Consider the following 14,104-nt stretch of genomic DNA (forward strand, 5'->3'; position numbering starts at 1 on the left):
AATGGCCCGAACATATGTAAATTAGGATCAGCTTGTAATATCATAAAATATTGCTTCTTAAGGTTTAATGTGTAAGAGATTGAGTCAGGATTGTGTAGAACATTCTAGGTAAGGTCTGTGGAGTGACCTACAGTGACTTTAAATAGGACGACTTTCAAACAAAGACTATCATGCTTTCCCAAAATCATAAAGTGGAACACTCCATAGACTAGTCAACATTGCTCATCATGTTAAGTGGAAATGTGACAATTTGCTATACATATTCCAGTTGTCAGCCTCTGAGCAAAATTAATTATGAGTTCCAATAGCTACCACAAACCCCACACCATGGATGACTTGAATAAGAATGAAAAAATCCTGAACATATCTGGTCATAACTGGTAAATGACAATTGTTCTTTTAAATAAATTATTATCATTGCTAGAAATATACTACAGTTCAATTGCTAAGTATGAGCTACTAATATTTCATAGCATTTACAAATCAAATTTATGTGCTTTCCTCTTACAATGTGATGATGTCAAGTTTTGTATTTCAGATACTCATGACATTGTTATATACTGTTTTATTTTGCCACTACAGTTAAATATATTTTATCTTTTTATAACTCACACAGAAAGAGAAATGTAGTCTTATATTTTCAGAAAACAAAAAGCCTGATAATAGTAAAATTCATAGTTTCAAAGCCTAATCTTGAAACTATATATTGATCAGATATAAGATATCTTAATAGATATAGAAGAATTAGCATGTAGTGCTGTTATTCCTGAGTCATGTTTTTATTCTCTATGTTGCCATCAATTTTCTTGTTAAACTTTAAAATTAAGTGAGGCACTTATATATTTTATTTATTAAGCACTCATTTTGCAGAGTCCAGTATCAGAAAACACATCAAGATGTTCGTGCTAACCTTCGATGCTGGGGCTGTACCCAGTCTTGGGTGACACCTTGTCCAAAGATGCTTCTTCACTTTGCATGCCTGAATCTTTTACAGAATCATCTGACTGGCTCCCAGGGTGACTCCCAAATGTCGGCGAACACAGACTTTGCCCAATTTCCACTTCCTGTTAGGAGACATTAAAGGCATACATTAAAAAAGCTATCAGTGGGGAACAGATGTGGTTTAGAAAGCAGGAGCGATGGAAGGAGGGTTTTCTAGCATGAGGGATGTTTTCCAATATGCTTTAGGGAAATTTTTGATAACTTTGCCAGGAACTGCAAACACACATCTGACGCTTAGTTTACTTCTCTGCTCCTGGTTGCACTTAAGAATTAGCTTTTCTTTTATGTATGTGTTCTCTCCTACTCATAAAGTGAAAATAAGGGTCACAATACAGCATAATATATGTTAATAGATGCAACTTCCTGGGCCTGAGAATTGTCAATGAGAGACTCTCAGAAAATAGCCATATATCAAAATTATATGCTAAAGACAGGAGGAAATGAGTTTTTTAAATGTCATGCTCACCCTATAATGATAATCTTAGCAATTACAGAGCTCCTAAATTACAAACACATTCAACCTACAAATAGTGAGTACAGTTTGTCAGTTTAAAAAGATTATGAAATTGCATCTTTCAGATAATAATCAAGTGTGCAGTGATAAAAGGTTCTCATAAAAAAAGGCAAAAATATTTAAACATAGAGTCTAGCATTTCACATTTTATAGATTGAGTAACATTAGCAAACATACTAAGCCTGTCATACTAAATAACTGGAATTAATATTTAGAAAGTAGGAAATGAACATAGTTTAAGAAGCAAAATTCTGTATTTTTACACCAATTTATATGCTGAGGATATTTTAATAGCTACTTACATGTCTTAGATGTTTGAATTTAGAGGCTGTATTTCTAAATAACAGACACTGAAACAATCCTGTACCTTCCCTTTGCTTTTAACATGTTGTCCTGGAAGAGCCAAGTTAAAGAGATGGCTAAAAAAATTTAAAACATTTCTCAGATAGATAAATTTTCAATTTTTATTCTGTGGTAGGGAAAAGCAAACCACGAGAAAAAACAACCTGTTAGCATGTTTTCCAATTCATATATGTATATAATATTTATTTCATTATTAAAGATTCTCAAAATATATGCTACACAGGCCTCATTATCATGACCTTTAACTGGACTAAATCATTTACCGGGGGAAATAGAAAAAGAAGTTTATGTTTTTCAAAGCACTGCTTTTAATATTAGTGTTTCCATGAATTATTAAACATCCAAATGTTGGGAGCATATATTGATGCATTATGCTGAAGCAGACACCAGCCATGCCAAAGAGAAAATGAATACACTAAAAATGCTATTTGGATCAGAAAAAAAAATTATGATTTGAAATACAGAAGATGACTGCAGTCTACGTACGAAGACTGATGACGTGGAAGAATAATATTAGATTCGTGTAGAAACACAAAAGTGTTACTTGGTGACATTGTTGAAACCAATTATTTCAGGCACTGATGAAAGCTGCTTGTATGATATTAATAGTGTCAATGTGGAATTCATAGTATCTAGAGTGTGTCATGCACCTGAGGTTAAAAGATAGCATTGACATTTCCCATGTGAATGGAGCAAGCCTGTCTCTGAGCCTCAGTTACCATCCCCTGTCATTATGATGTCTTTTCCTCAGGGCCGTGGCAACCCATATGCTCTATCCAAGATGAGAATGTTCTGAGCTGCCTCCAATCCAAGCAGTGAGCAGCAGCCTTACTCCATGCAATCTATATAATGCACTCTACTCTACCCAGGAGTGATTTTGTGTCACCCCTCTCCAGTAGAATCTGTGTGACAAAAATAACACAGGCCTTAGACTAAGACTCCCCCTTTTAGGCTAAGATCCCCGAAGAGAGGAGAGTCTCTTGGACTGGGGTCGATGTTCCCACCAGCAGAAACTGCAGTCTCAAAACTCTCATTGCTGGGCGCTATTTCCTGCTATCCTATTTCTTAAAACTTTATTTCTTAAGCTTCACTCCCAGTTCAGAACCGTTTTTCAGGTATGCATGTTGCTACAAAACGTTGCTAACACGGACTGCAGCCAAGGACTGCCCGTGGCCGAGGTAGTTCTGCTTTACTTCCACTTATTAAAAGAGACATGACTAGAAATCAATCATTCGTTAATAAGTTAAACTATGGCCTACAAGGAAATATGGTATTTCAAAAGACTCCAGGTAGAAGGAACGAGATGAATGGAGAAACGTCCTGGCACACAGGTGTTGGGCACAAGTTTCATTAGGGAGAGGACGTTGGCCCTGGACAAAGAAAGCGCATGCATATTGATATCAAGCCTGTAACTTGGGAGAGATGACATCTTTCTGCTATGTATTTTGTATCGTTTCATTCAAAGCTATAATTTAAAAAATGACAACACAATAACCTCACATTCTGTATCTGTACTGTGTATGTTTGGGTCCTCACTGACTTCTGTGAGACTGCTCTGTGGAAACTGTAACCCCCACAAACACCCCTGTTACAGATGAAGAAATGTATATAATGCTAGACTGGTTGGCTGTAAAATACGTGCAGATGCAGAACTTTCTCTTGAGTTTTGTCTCTGTTTGTCACCACCTTATCTTCTGTCCACCAACGCTTCAAGAACCCCATACCCAAGGACCATTCCCCGACTGAGCTGGTCCGTGGCAATTTTGACTAAAATTCCACATCCTTAAATAAGTGCATAAATGCCTGTTTGAAAAAAATAAACACAACACATGACAACGAGGAGCTGCAAGGCAAGCTCGCATTGGTTACTGAGTAGCCACTTGAAAGCAATACTTGTGCTTTCCCTCCTAGTGAGAGTCAAATTATAAAAAATCACATAAAATCTCTATGGGTATATAAACTGGCTCTGGAGAATTATCCTAGTGAAGAATTTATGCAGAGTTTCCCCAGGAAAAATAACATACAGTCAGTCGTTTAAAAATAAATGATGATTTTCTAGATGCAGAATGCATGTACAAATATACTAAGATAGTAGAAATTATAGTGCATGGAAACGTGTTTGGGAGGACTCTAGAGCAAGCAAAGGGGTGGATGACCTACTTCCAATGCCTTGGAGAGTACAGTTAGACTATTCGGGGCTTAGCTACATGGAAAGTTACTGAAGGTTTTGCTCACCTTCGCACTACTGGCATCTGAATCAGATAGTTCATTATTTCAGGGATCTTATTTGATGCCAGTTTCTACTTATTTGATGCTAACAAGTGTCCCCATGTACTCAGTCAAGCCCGTTAATTGTGTTTATAGATTGTCAAGTCTCCCATGAGGAGCTATTCATCCCGATAGTTAACACTGCATACTGGGCTATACTGAAAAATTTAAAAATACACATGGAAGACAAGATAGGATATGTACTATAGCAGAGAAGCTAGATGCCCCTTGGTAGTCATTTACAATTTGTTTCAGGACTTTCCAGAAGAAACTGAAATCTACAGATGCTCATATACTTAATATGAAATGGTTTAATATTTGTATAATTGTACGTTCATCCTCCTTTATGTTTTAGATGATATCTAGATGGCTTATAATTTCTACTATAATGTAGTTATACACTATTTTTATTTGCATTACTTTTTACTATATTGTTATTTTCATTTTTTATAAGTATTTTTAAGGATGCTGTTGGTTAACCCCTCAGATATGAAACCCCAAAATATAGTGGTCTGAGTGTGTACTCTAGGTGAGTGATAACAACCTTGAATAGAGAGAGTGATGGAGCTGGACAGAAATGAGTTAATGAAGAAATTACTAGGAATGAAACAAGGACAAAGCCAGCTAACTGTGTCTGAGCTGTGACATAGTGGTCACTAAGAGGAAGAACTTCATTCTTCCCCGTGTATAGAACACAGCTGAATGTGACCCTACTAAATGATGCCAAACTAATGTAAGAAGGCCAGAATGCGAGGGAAGATAAAGCATGAATTCGCTATCAAGATGTCTTAATGACAATTGAAGACGGAGCTCCAGGATTTAGAAGGCATAATTTATCCAGGATCTGACATAATTTTTACTGATGTCATGAGTTTTGTAGGGCTTGCTCAGAGGAAAGCATATAGAGCCTGAAGAAGAGGGAATCCAAATCAAACCTTGACAAATGTGCCACAAGGAGAGGTAGGAGAAATCAATGTGAAGATGATTTGGTTGAGTGTGCTGTCGTTTGATGGTAATGCTTTTGTAATACAAAGTCAACCATTTTTTTTTTCTGTTACGATGCAAAACTTGGTGAAATTAGGCCTTGAAGGGAATGAGAGTTTTGTTCTATAGGTTCATGTGAGATGAACAGGTGTTTGGAACGTGCATGGAGAAACTGCAATGCTGGAGGTCCGTTTGTGGTTGAATGTGCGATATTTATGATACATAAAGTCTGTACAAATGACAGTATAAAATTATTTATAACTTTAATCCAAATATTGAGAAGGGGATAGCTCAATTCAGCCATGGAGGGGTTATACAAAGAAAAGAAAATAAAGGAAAGAAAATGTGTACCACATATGGATAAGCTGAGGAATAACCATGGAGAAAGTGCCTTAGGTTAGAATAAAGAAGAATGTTTGAAACAACACACCACGGAATTTAAGTTGAACTAATAAAGAGGGAAAAACAGGTGGATGGGCAGGTAGATAAAATGGGATTAACAGAGCTCTTGGTGAGTTTAAACAAGCATTGTTTTATGGCTCTTGGGAAAGCAATTTGGCAAAAAAGATAATGAGACTCTTTACTTCTGTTTTGATGGAATAGATCACTTATGCTGTTAGGACAGTTGTCACTGTGGAAATGACAGTTAACGGTGCAGGAGATACTACTCAGCTATTAAAAACAAGGAATTCCCGAAATTTGTGGATAAATGGATTGAGCTAGAAATGATCATAATGAGTGAGTTAACCCAGAAGCAGAAAGAATCAAATGGTATATACTCACTTATATCTGCATACTAGCCCAAGGGGCATGTCCCACAAAAGCCTTCACTTACCAGGAAACTGGGACAGAGGGGAAGGCATCCTATTGGGACTCTAAATGAGAGACGCATGGGAGAACAGCAAAATAATAGGATCCAGAGGGTCCTAGAAATCTACAAGTAGAGCAATATGATAGGCAGATTTGGGCCCAGGGGTCCCGCTCAAACTAAGGCACCAGCCAAGGACAATACAGGAGGTAAACTTTAAACCCCTTCCCAGATCTAGCCAATGGTCAGAATATTCTCCACAGTTGAGTGGAGAGTGTGATACGACTTTCTCACATACTCTGGTGCCTCACATTTGACCATGTCCCCTGGAGGGGGAGACCTGGTGGCACTCAGAGGAAGGACAGCAAGTAGCCAAGAAGAGACTTGATACCCTATGAGAATATATAGGGGGACGTAATCCCCCTCAGGAACAGTCATAGGGGAGGGGAATAATGGGAAAATGGGGGGGGGGAGGAATGGGAGGATACAAGGGATGGGATAAACATTGAGATGTAACAAGAATAAATTAATAAAAAAAATAAAATAAGAAAATAAAATAAAATTCAAAAAAAAAAAAAAAAAAAAAAAAAAAAAAAGAAAGTCTCTAATAGTATAGTCTAGGTATCAGAGGCTCTAATAGTGTCCCAGTATAATATATAGGCTCAAAAGGCAGAGAAAGGTCTGTCAACATACCTGTTTAAAGAGGAGGACTTAATTAATGTTTGATAACAGGGCTTGAAGAGATGGTTCAGCAATTAAAAGCCCTTACTGTTCTGTACAGAAGAACCAGGTCTAGTCCCACCATCTACACTGGGCAGCATACAGCTGGATCCAGGAGGTATGACATCCTCTTCCTTTTTTCACAAGAACTGCATTCACATGCACATTTCTGTGCATATGTGTGTGCGTGCGCGCGCGCGCGCACGCACACACACACACATGGAGGGGGGAGCAGGAAGAGAGAGAGAGAGAGAGAGAGAGAGAGAGAGAGAGAGAGAGAGAGAGAGAGAGAGAGAGAGAGAGAACAGTATAACTGGTTTGTGGTTGCTAAAAGTGGTACATGTGATTAGAATGAGCCTCAACTATGCAAACTTTTAAACCAGAGTAGCTGACTTATGATCAAGAGAAAAAATGTTTTCTGAAAAAAATATGTTTTCTGAATACAAGCAGAATGTCCAAAGAAGGTGGCATCTTAAGGAACTGTCATGTTTCTGGGCAAGAAGATGGAGAAAGCACTTGCAGATGAGATACAGGACATAGGAGGTGACAGTCTATGGGAAGCAGTTCCTTAGGAACGCTTAGAAGCTCTCACTTTAATCATATGTATAAGGTAAAATCTCTCCTTTTCTTTCTGAGATGATATTATTCCTCCCTTCCCTTTCCTTCATCCAATCCCTCTCATACACCCCTTGTTCCATTTTAAAGTAAAGGCCTCTTTTTCCATTGAGTAGTTTTACAGATACTTTGAAGCCTCTTGTAGAGGAAGTCAGTAATTACATCACTTAGAAAGTTGAAAATAAAGAACCAGGAGCTCAAGGCCAGTCTGAGCTACATGAGACTATCTCCAAATCCAATGAACCCATCCCCCCAACAGAACGCTAACTTGAATAGAAAACAGCAGAACTTAACAGCTGATGGGATAATTCTCTTTTTCATTTATACAATATTTATCTTTAATTCCCTATTATTATAAACTATTAAATATTTTAGTGCAATAATGAAAAATATAAACATTTAATTTGCCAAAGAGCTAGGAGCTTTGGATCGATGGAAATGTTGAAAATAGTCTACAAACCTCCCCAAAGAAAACAGGTTGCATTGCTGGCTCATATTTTTCCCATGAGTGTGTGTCTATGACTACAAAATAAAATAAAAGGAAACATGGACTGTAAAAAAAATACAGATCTGTCTGAATTTAAATAATGGAGGCAGTTCATGTGTACTGCAGAATGTTGAGTGCTGCCCTTAGAGAAATAAAAATTGAAAGAATTCTTATACAGGCATGGAAAAGAAAACAGAAGCAAAGGAAAAATTATCAAAATATAAGAGACAAGAGAAGAACTTCCCCATTTGGCTTCTGCCCTGACTACTTCCCCTGGCTTCAACAAATCCATTGCTCATTCCTGCTTTGCATTCCTGGCATCCTGTTTTAGATGTTTACTTTTTTTTCACCATGGAAGATTTCAGGTTTTTTTTTTTTTTTCCAGTTTATTAACAGTAGCCCTTCCTTCAAAAACTAACTCAGTGTGACCTCTCTAGCCACATAGTTCTGCTCTCATATTTCATTCATTCCAAATGTGTTGCACAGGTAGTGTAGTCAAAGATATGTTCCAGGCATAAAGAAGACATAAACGACTGTGCCGCACACTGGGCTCCCATGCAGGTCTTAGTGTAGTGGCAGAAGAAGACATTGAGCAAGGGTTAGCCCCAATGGATCCTCCGTGAGAAGATGCAGGGTCCAGAACACACAGAAGGGGTGCTTGGAAGGTGTGTTCAGATAAGCAGGAAGCAACAAAGCTGAATCATGAGAAACACCTGAATTCAATCCAGCAGGTAATAAGAATGTGTGAAAGTAAAGTACACAGGACTGCCAAGTTAGATCAGTACTTTATATCAACACACCTGCTAGCTGTGTCAAAAGTATGTAATAATTGATACAATGGCAGCATCTTACAAAATTGCTTTATTAAAATATTAAAATATGCAGTTGAAAGATATAAAATGCATAGTAGGATAGTGCAAAGAAGAGAGAACACATTTAAAAAATTAGGCATCACAGTAACAATTGCTACAATATGAGTAAAGGGTTGTAAGAATTCTAGTCTAACCTCTAGGTGTTCTAATTAAGTGGCCTAGAAACTATCAAAAATGTGAAGCATCACTTCTTTGAACTAGTCACTGCCTCCAGCAGGTAGGGGCCAATCCTGAGTTGTCTTCACAGCGTCTAAAAATATTAAGCTGGTGAAGACAGAGCACTAAGGATTGAGAACCAACAATGCTCTCAGTTTGGGGACAGCACTTCCATGTTTCCATGGATGGAAGACACAGGGGATCCCACAAATATGTACTCCTCTGGCATCCCGATGTACACGCCTCTATAACAAAACTGAACTTTACTACACACATGCTGGTATGTAAAAGAGTTAGCTGCCTTTAAACATTGACACCTGTGTTCCGTTTCTGACATGGAGATTGTGAAATGAACTGTGAAGTCACTGAGTTTGAATTTTACCTAAGATCCTGATGAAGATGGCCAAGAGGTAGCTAGAAAGTTGTAACTCAGAGAAGTCGATAATAGAGGGAGAGAGCAAGGACACATTAGCTAGAAGGGTGACAGCTACAGCAGTGAAAGTCTGATAAATCACTCAATTAGAGTATGCAGAATAATAGTTCTTAACCTTCCTCAAACTGCTGTCCTTTCATACAGTTCTTTATGTTGTGCTGACTCCCTAGCCATAAAACTATACTTGCTGCTACTCCATAACTCTAATTTTGGTGTTGGTAGGAACCACAATAAATTTTTTTTCCAAATGTTTTCGGTGATCCCTGTGAAAGGCTTGATCCTTAAAGGGGTCCCAATCCACAGGCTGAGAACCACTGATGTATAGTAAATTGAAAAAAAGAACCTTACATATATTTAGGTGAAAACAGATGAGGATCCACCTCAAAACTTTGGCCACCAAGTGGCTACATGGTGTCTTTCCATAAGCTAGGTTTTGTTTCTCCTCAAGACTTCATCTCTATCTGTCACAGAAACCTAAGGATTTTAGTCAGACCAGATCCTGCTGCCACCATCTGCTGGGAAGCCATAATATTATGATGCTGAGCTCCATTTTGATAAGCTGCCCTTTTTTTTTTTTTTTTTTTTTTTTAACTAGATGTGTCTTTGAGTAGTTTGAAACTTGCACAACTGTGTGTGACTGCCTGAGGCAGAGAAAGGTGCAAAGTCGTGAATAGCAAGGGAGCTATTTCAAGTGCAGCATGGAGCTACTGAAGATAAATAAACAATGAAAGTAGTGCCTGGTTTACACAATCATGAAGTAGCCTGGGCCAATTGGTTCACACGGAGGAAATGGCATTGAAGGATAGAGAAGGGAGGAAGAGACAGTGTTGTACATTTAATTTCTGAGAAATTTGAATAGTACCGCTCTATTCACAGCAACATTATCTAGAAAATATTTGATGCTCATTATATATCAAATATATATAGGTTCAAACATTTTTGTAAGTATAATCTATGTGATTTGTTTAATACTTTTTTATATATTTTGTCAATTTGATACAAAATAGGGCCATCTAGTAAGAAGGAAACTTAATTGAGAAAATGCCTCAATAAGTTTGGCTTGTACACAAGTCTGTAAGTTTATTGATTGGTGATTGATGTGGGAAGTTCCACTTTTGGGCAGGTGCACTTGGGTAGTGAAGAAAGCAGGCTGAGAAAGCCAAAAGGAAAAGGCCAGTAAGCTCCACTCCTTTATGGCTTCTACTTCATTTCAGGTCTCCAAGTTCCTGCCTTGAATCCCTGCCTTAACTTCCCTCAGTAATGGACTATATTATGGAATTGTAAGATGAAACAAACCATTCTTTCCTGACTTTTTATAGTCATGGTGTTTTTTCACAGTGATAGAAACCATAAATAAGCCTCATACATAGAGTAAAGTGCTCATCTTTCCAGTCTATAGTCAATGAAGCAGGATAACATAAGGAGCATCAAGGGCACAGGAATAGAAAGTGAGGTCATAAGTAAACACAGAACAGGTGTAGAAGGCTGAGAGATTAATGTTGAGATATCTCCTTTATTGCTCACTAGGAGCTATATATAAGACAAGGCCAGGAATGGTTTTTTAAAAAAGCTCATTTGCATGGTGTCTTGATTTTTGAACTAAATTTGGATTTAAGGACCAGTATTAAATGACAATTTCATTCATTCAATAAACTGACCTTGGCTGCCCTGTAAGATTCTTATGATTCAGGTTCCTCTTCCAGAGAACAAAAACAGCTAATGTTGCATCTGTCTAATCGTCATGGTCACCCTCCCTGTTCAAACACAATGCAAATTTTCACTTTCCATCCAAAAGTAAAGTTGGTTTCTTCAATGGTTTATAGTTTAGAGGTTGGTCTTCCCAGAAACTACAGCAGCAAGGCAGACACAACTTGCCTGTCTTGACTCAGCCCTTCAACAGATTATCAGGTATTATTCCCTGTCTGTTGAGTCATTTGCAACAATTCTCAGTCATAATCCCTTTGGGGTATCTGATAACTCTTTCATAGGGGGTCACCCAAGACCATTGTAAAGCAAAGATATTTACATTATGTTTCATAAAAGTAGCAAATTAATTACAGTTTAAAAGTGGCAACAAAAACAATTTTATGGTTGGGGGGATCACCAGAACACAAGGAACTATAATAAAAGGTTGCAGTATTAGGAAGGTTGAGAACCACTGATCACTGATTTAGAGAGAGAGAAGTTGTTGGAGAGAAAGACACACACACACACACACACACACAGAGAGAGAGAGAGAGAGAGAGAGGGAGGGAGAGAGAGAGAGAGAGAGAGAGAGAGAGAGAGAGAGAGAGAGAGAGAGAGAGAGAGAGAGAGAGAGAGAGAAGATCCAGGAACACAGATACTTTCTTTGCATGTGAATAAGAAAGACTTCCTGGTTTCGTTTGGTCTCTCTGGATGTTGTGGTGGAAATGCCTCTCTTAGAAGGTGTATCACACTCTATGAGGCTCAAGCTACTAAGACTGGTCATTTGCATCTGGAGATACTTAATTTTACATACTCTCTTGACATCCCAGAAACATGGTCACCAATTCTCTTCATATAACCTCAGCCCACTTTGGACTAAAATATCATGAAAGGCATAAGACTTCAAGATGAGTGAAGTCAACCTATAGAATCACAAAACAGAAATGGCATAGGCTATCAGTTTCAGAGGTAAGTGATGATGAAAAATATTACTGTCTCTGTCTGTCTGTCTGTCTCTCCTATTGCTCAACTTCTGTGCTCATCACATTTTCTATTCTGTCCTAGGCAAGCTCCTGTGCACCCATGTGCTATTAAGAAGTCATAAAAGCTACTTTCTCTTGAACAGCATGGCGTGCCACATTTTCTGCTCTGTAGCTACAATTTTCATGTAATTGGTTCAATAGTGCTAGCTATGAGGTTGTCCCTAGTTTACAATAAAAGAATAAAGTCACAGAGCTTAATTAATTTTAAAAAATTCATCGAAGGATACAAGGTAAGAAAGCAATTACCCTGTTTCACTGTGGCTCTAAACTGGCCTTTTTCATAACTACACCATGTAGTGAGTGTAACTTAATCATTAGTTTTGAAACTGAAATAATACAGCTCACTGTAGAATGGGATGGAATGACAGATAAATTGACTCCTTAACTTCTACTTGTCTCATTCCATTTATATCTCTCATGGCTTTCTGCTTCACACACTGCAGCACTTAACAGAGGTCAAGCTGAATTTTCAGTCAGATGGCATCTTATATGCACATTGCATCCAAAGACAGAATTAAGGAAAGTAGACAAATATAAATTTTAAGTAGAGAAATCACAATGATTGTCACATTTTGTGTTCTAAAACAAACACCATATTAAGGGCCCAAAACCCTACTTGGCTCCTGGCTCATTTATCCATGCATGGATTAGGCATTTACAAGTTAGACTTAGTAACAAAGTTGAATGAAGTAGTAAAACTTCTTAGAAACTTTATATCCAGAGTATGCCTCCACTGGGCCCAACATGTCCATGCTCAGCTATTCTTCTTCCTCTGCTCAGAGGGATGACCTTTGAACTTTGGGTCATCTCTGAAGTCCTCTCCACCTGTGCTCATGCACATGTTTCGAAACAATGTTCTTCATTATACCTCCTCTTGTCACTGTTTCTACAATGTCCTTTCACAGTGTCAAATAGCATCTATTTAGGGAAGCTTCCCCCCAAATTGTTCAGTCATAAGCATTCATAGCCATGTCAGAACTCTTCTAGAATGTGCAGCTTTCTTAATATCTTCTGTCACTCTGTTTTGTACTCCGGCCAATTTTGACTCATATTGTTTGCTCCTGTGCAGTCAGTTTATTGTGGGAATACTTTATTCATCTATTTTGACTATATTGAATCGAACACTCCCTTTCTTAACTGCTGACCACCCACTCAAGGCTATTACATGTTTTTAAAATGGTGAGAACACATGATGTAGAAAGAAAAGAACCTAACATCATTGGAAAAACCAAGAAAAATAAAGCAATAAAATTTTCTTAAATGTACAAGGTACACGCAATAATCATTAAGAGCTCCGAAGTTATCTATAAGCTAGAAGATATGAAGTTTCTGGAGTATTATAAGGCAGTTTCTTAAGTTACTATTCCTACACTTTCCAACAAAACAAACAAACAAACAAACAAACAAACAAAACAGGTGCCATAGTCTCTTTCTCTCTATGTCTGTCTCTCTCTCTGTGTCTCTGTCTCTGTGTCTCTGTCTCTCTCTCTGTGTCTCTGTCTCTGTCTCTGTGTCTCTGTCTCTCTCTCTGTGTCTCTGTCTCTGTCTTTCTCTTTCTCTCTCTTTCTCTCTCTCTCTGTCTGTGTATGTGCGTGCGCACATGTGTGTGTGTCCATAGAGGTCAGAAGAGTGTATCAGATCCATAGGCATTTACAAGATGCCTGAGAAGCCTGGTGTGGGAGCTGGGACCTCAGCTCTGTTTCTCTGATGTAGAAATAAGCAGGAAAGAGAGCATAAACACTAATTTTTGTGTACTGCAGAAAACGATTGTTCTTAATCTCACCAAATGTCGTAAAGCCACCCAGATCACTCTTACATATGCTTTTCTTGGGTTCCTCAGATTCCGGATCTATGATGTACAGCCCAGCTCATTCATTGTACCTATGCGTGAGTTTGGCTAACTTGTTTTCTCTTCCCTAAATTCCTAAGCCCCAGAACTCCATATATGCTCATAATGGAAATACAGCTTTGAGACCAGTGATTCAGTTATAATGAGGCTATTAGAGTGACTAGGCTGAATGGTTTCCTTAGAAGAAGATTCAAGCATCATTATAAGAAAAAGCAACTTAAACGCAGAGGCACGAAGGGCATCACACACAGAGGCCAAATGAGGAGACAGAATAAGAGCTTCCACCTGTAAGCCAAAGAGAAAG

The 14,104-nt window shown here is 38.1% G+C and overlaps 1 pseudogene; it reads right to left on the bottom strand.

Moving 5' to 3' along the window:
• Positions 1–905: 905 nt before the first annotated feature.
• The window catches only part of LOC127207674 (mortality factor 4-like protein 1), a 39,149-nt pseudogene continuing 25,950 nt past the window's right edge, over positions 906–14,104 (bottom strand).

Source organism: Acomys russatus, chromosome 24 (genome assembly GCF_903995435.1).
Source record: "Acomys russatus chromosome 24, mAcoRus1.1, whole genome shotgun sequence".
In the NCBI taxonomy this organism is placed as follows: domain Eukaryota; kingdom Metazoa; phylum Chordata; class Mammalia; order Rodentia; family Muridae; genus Acomys; species Acomys russatus.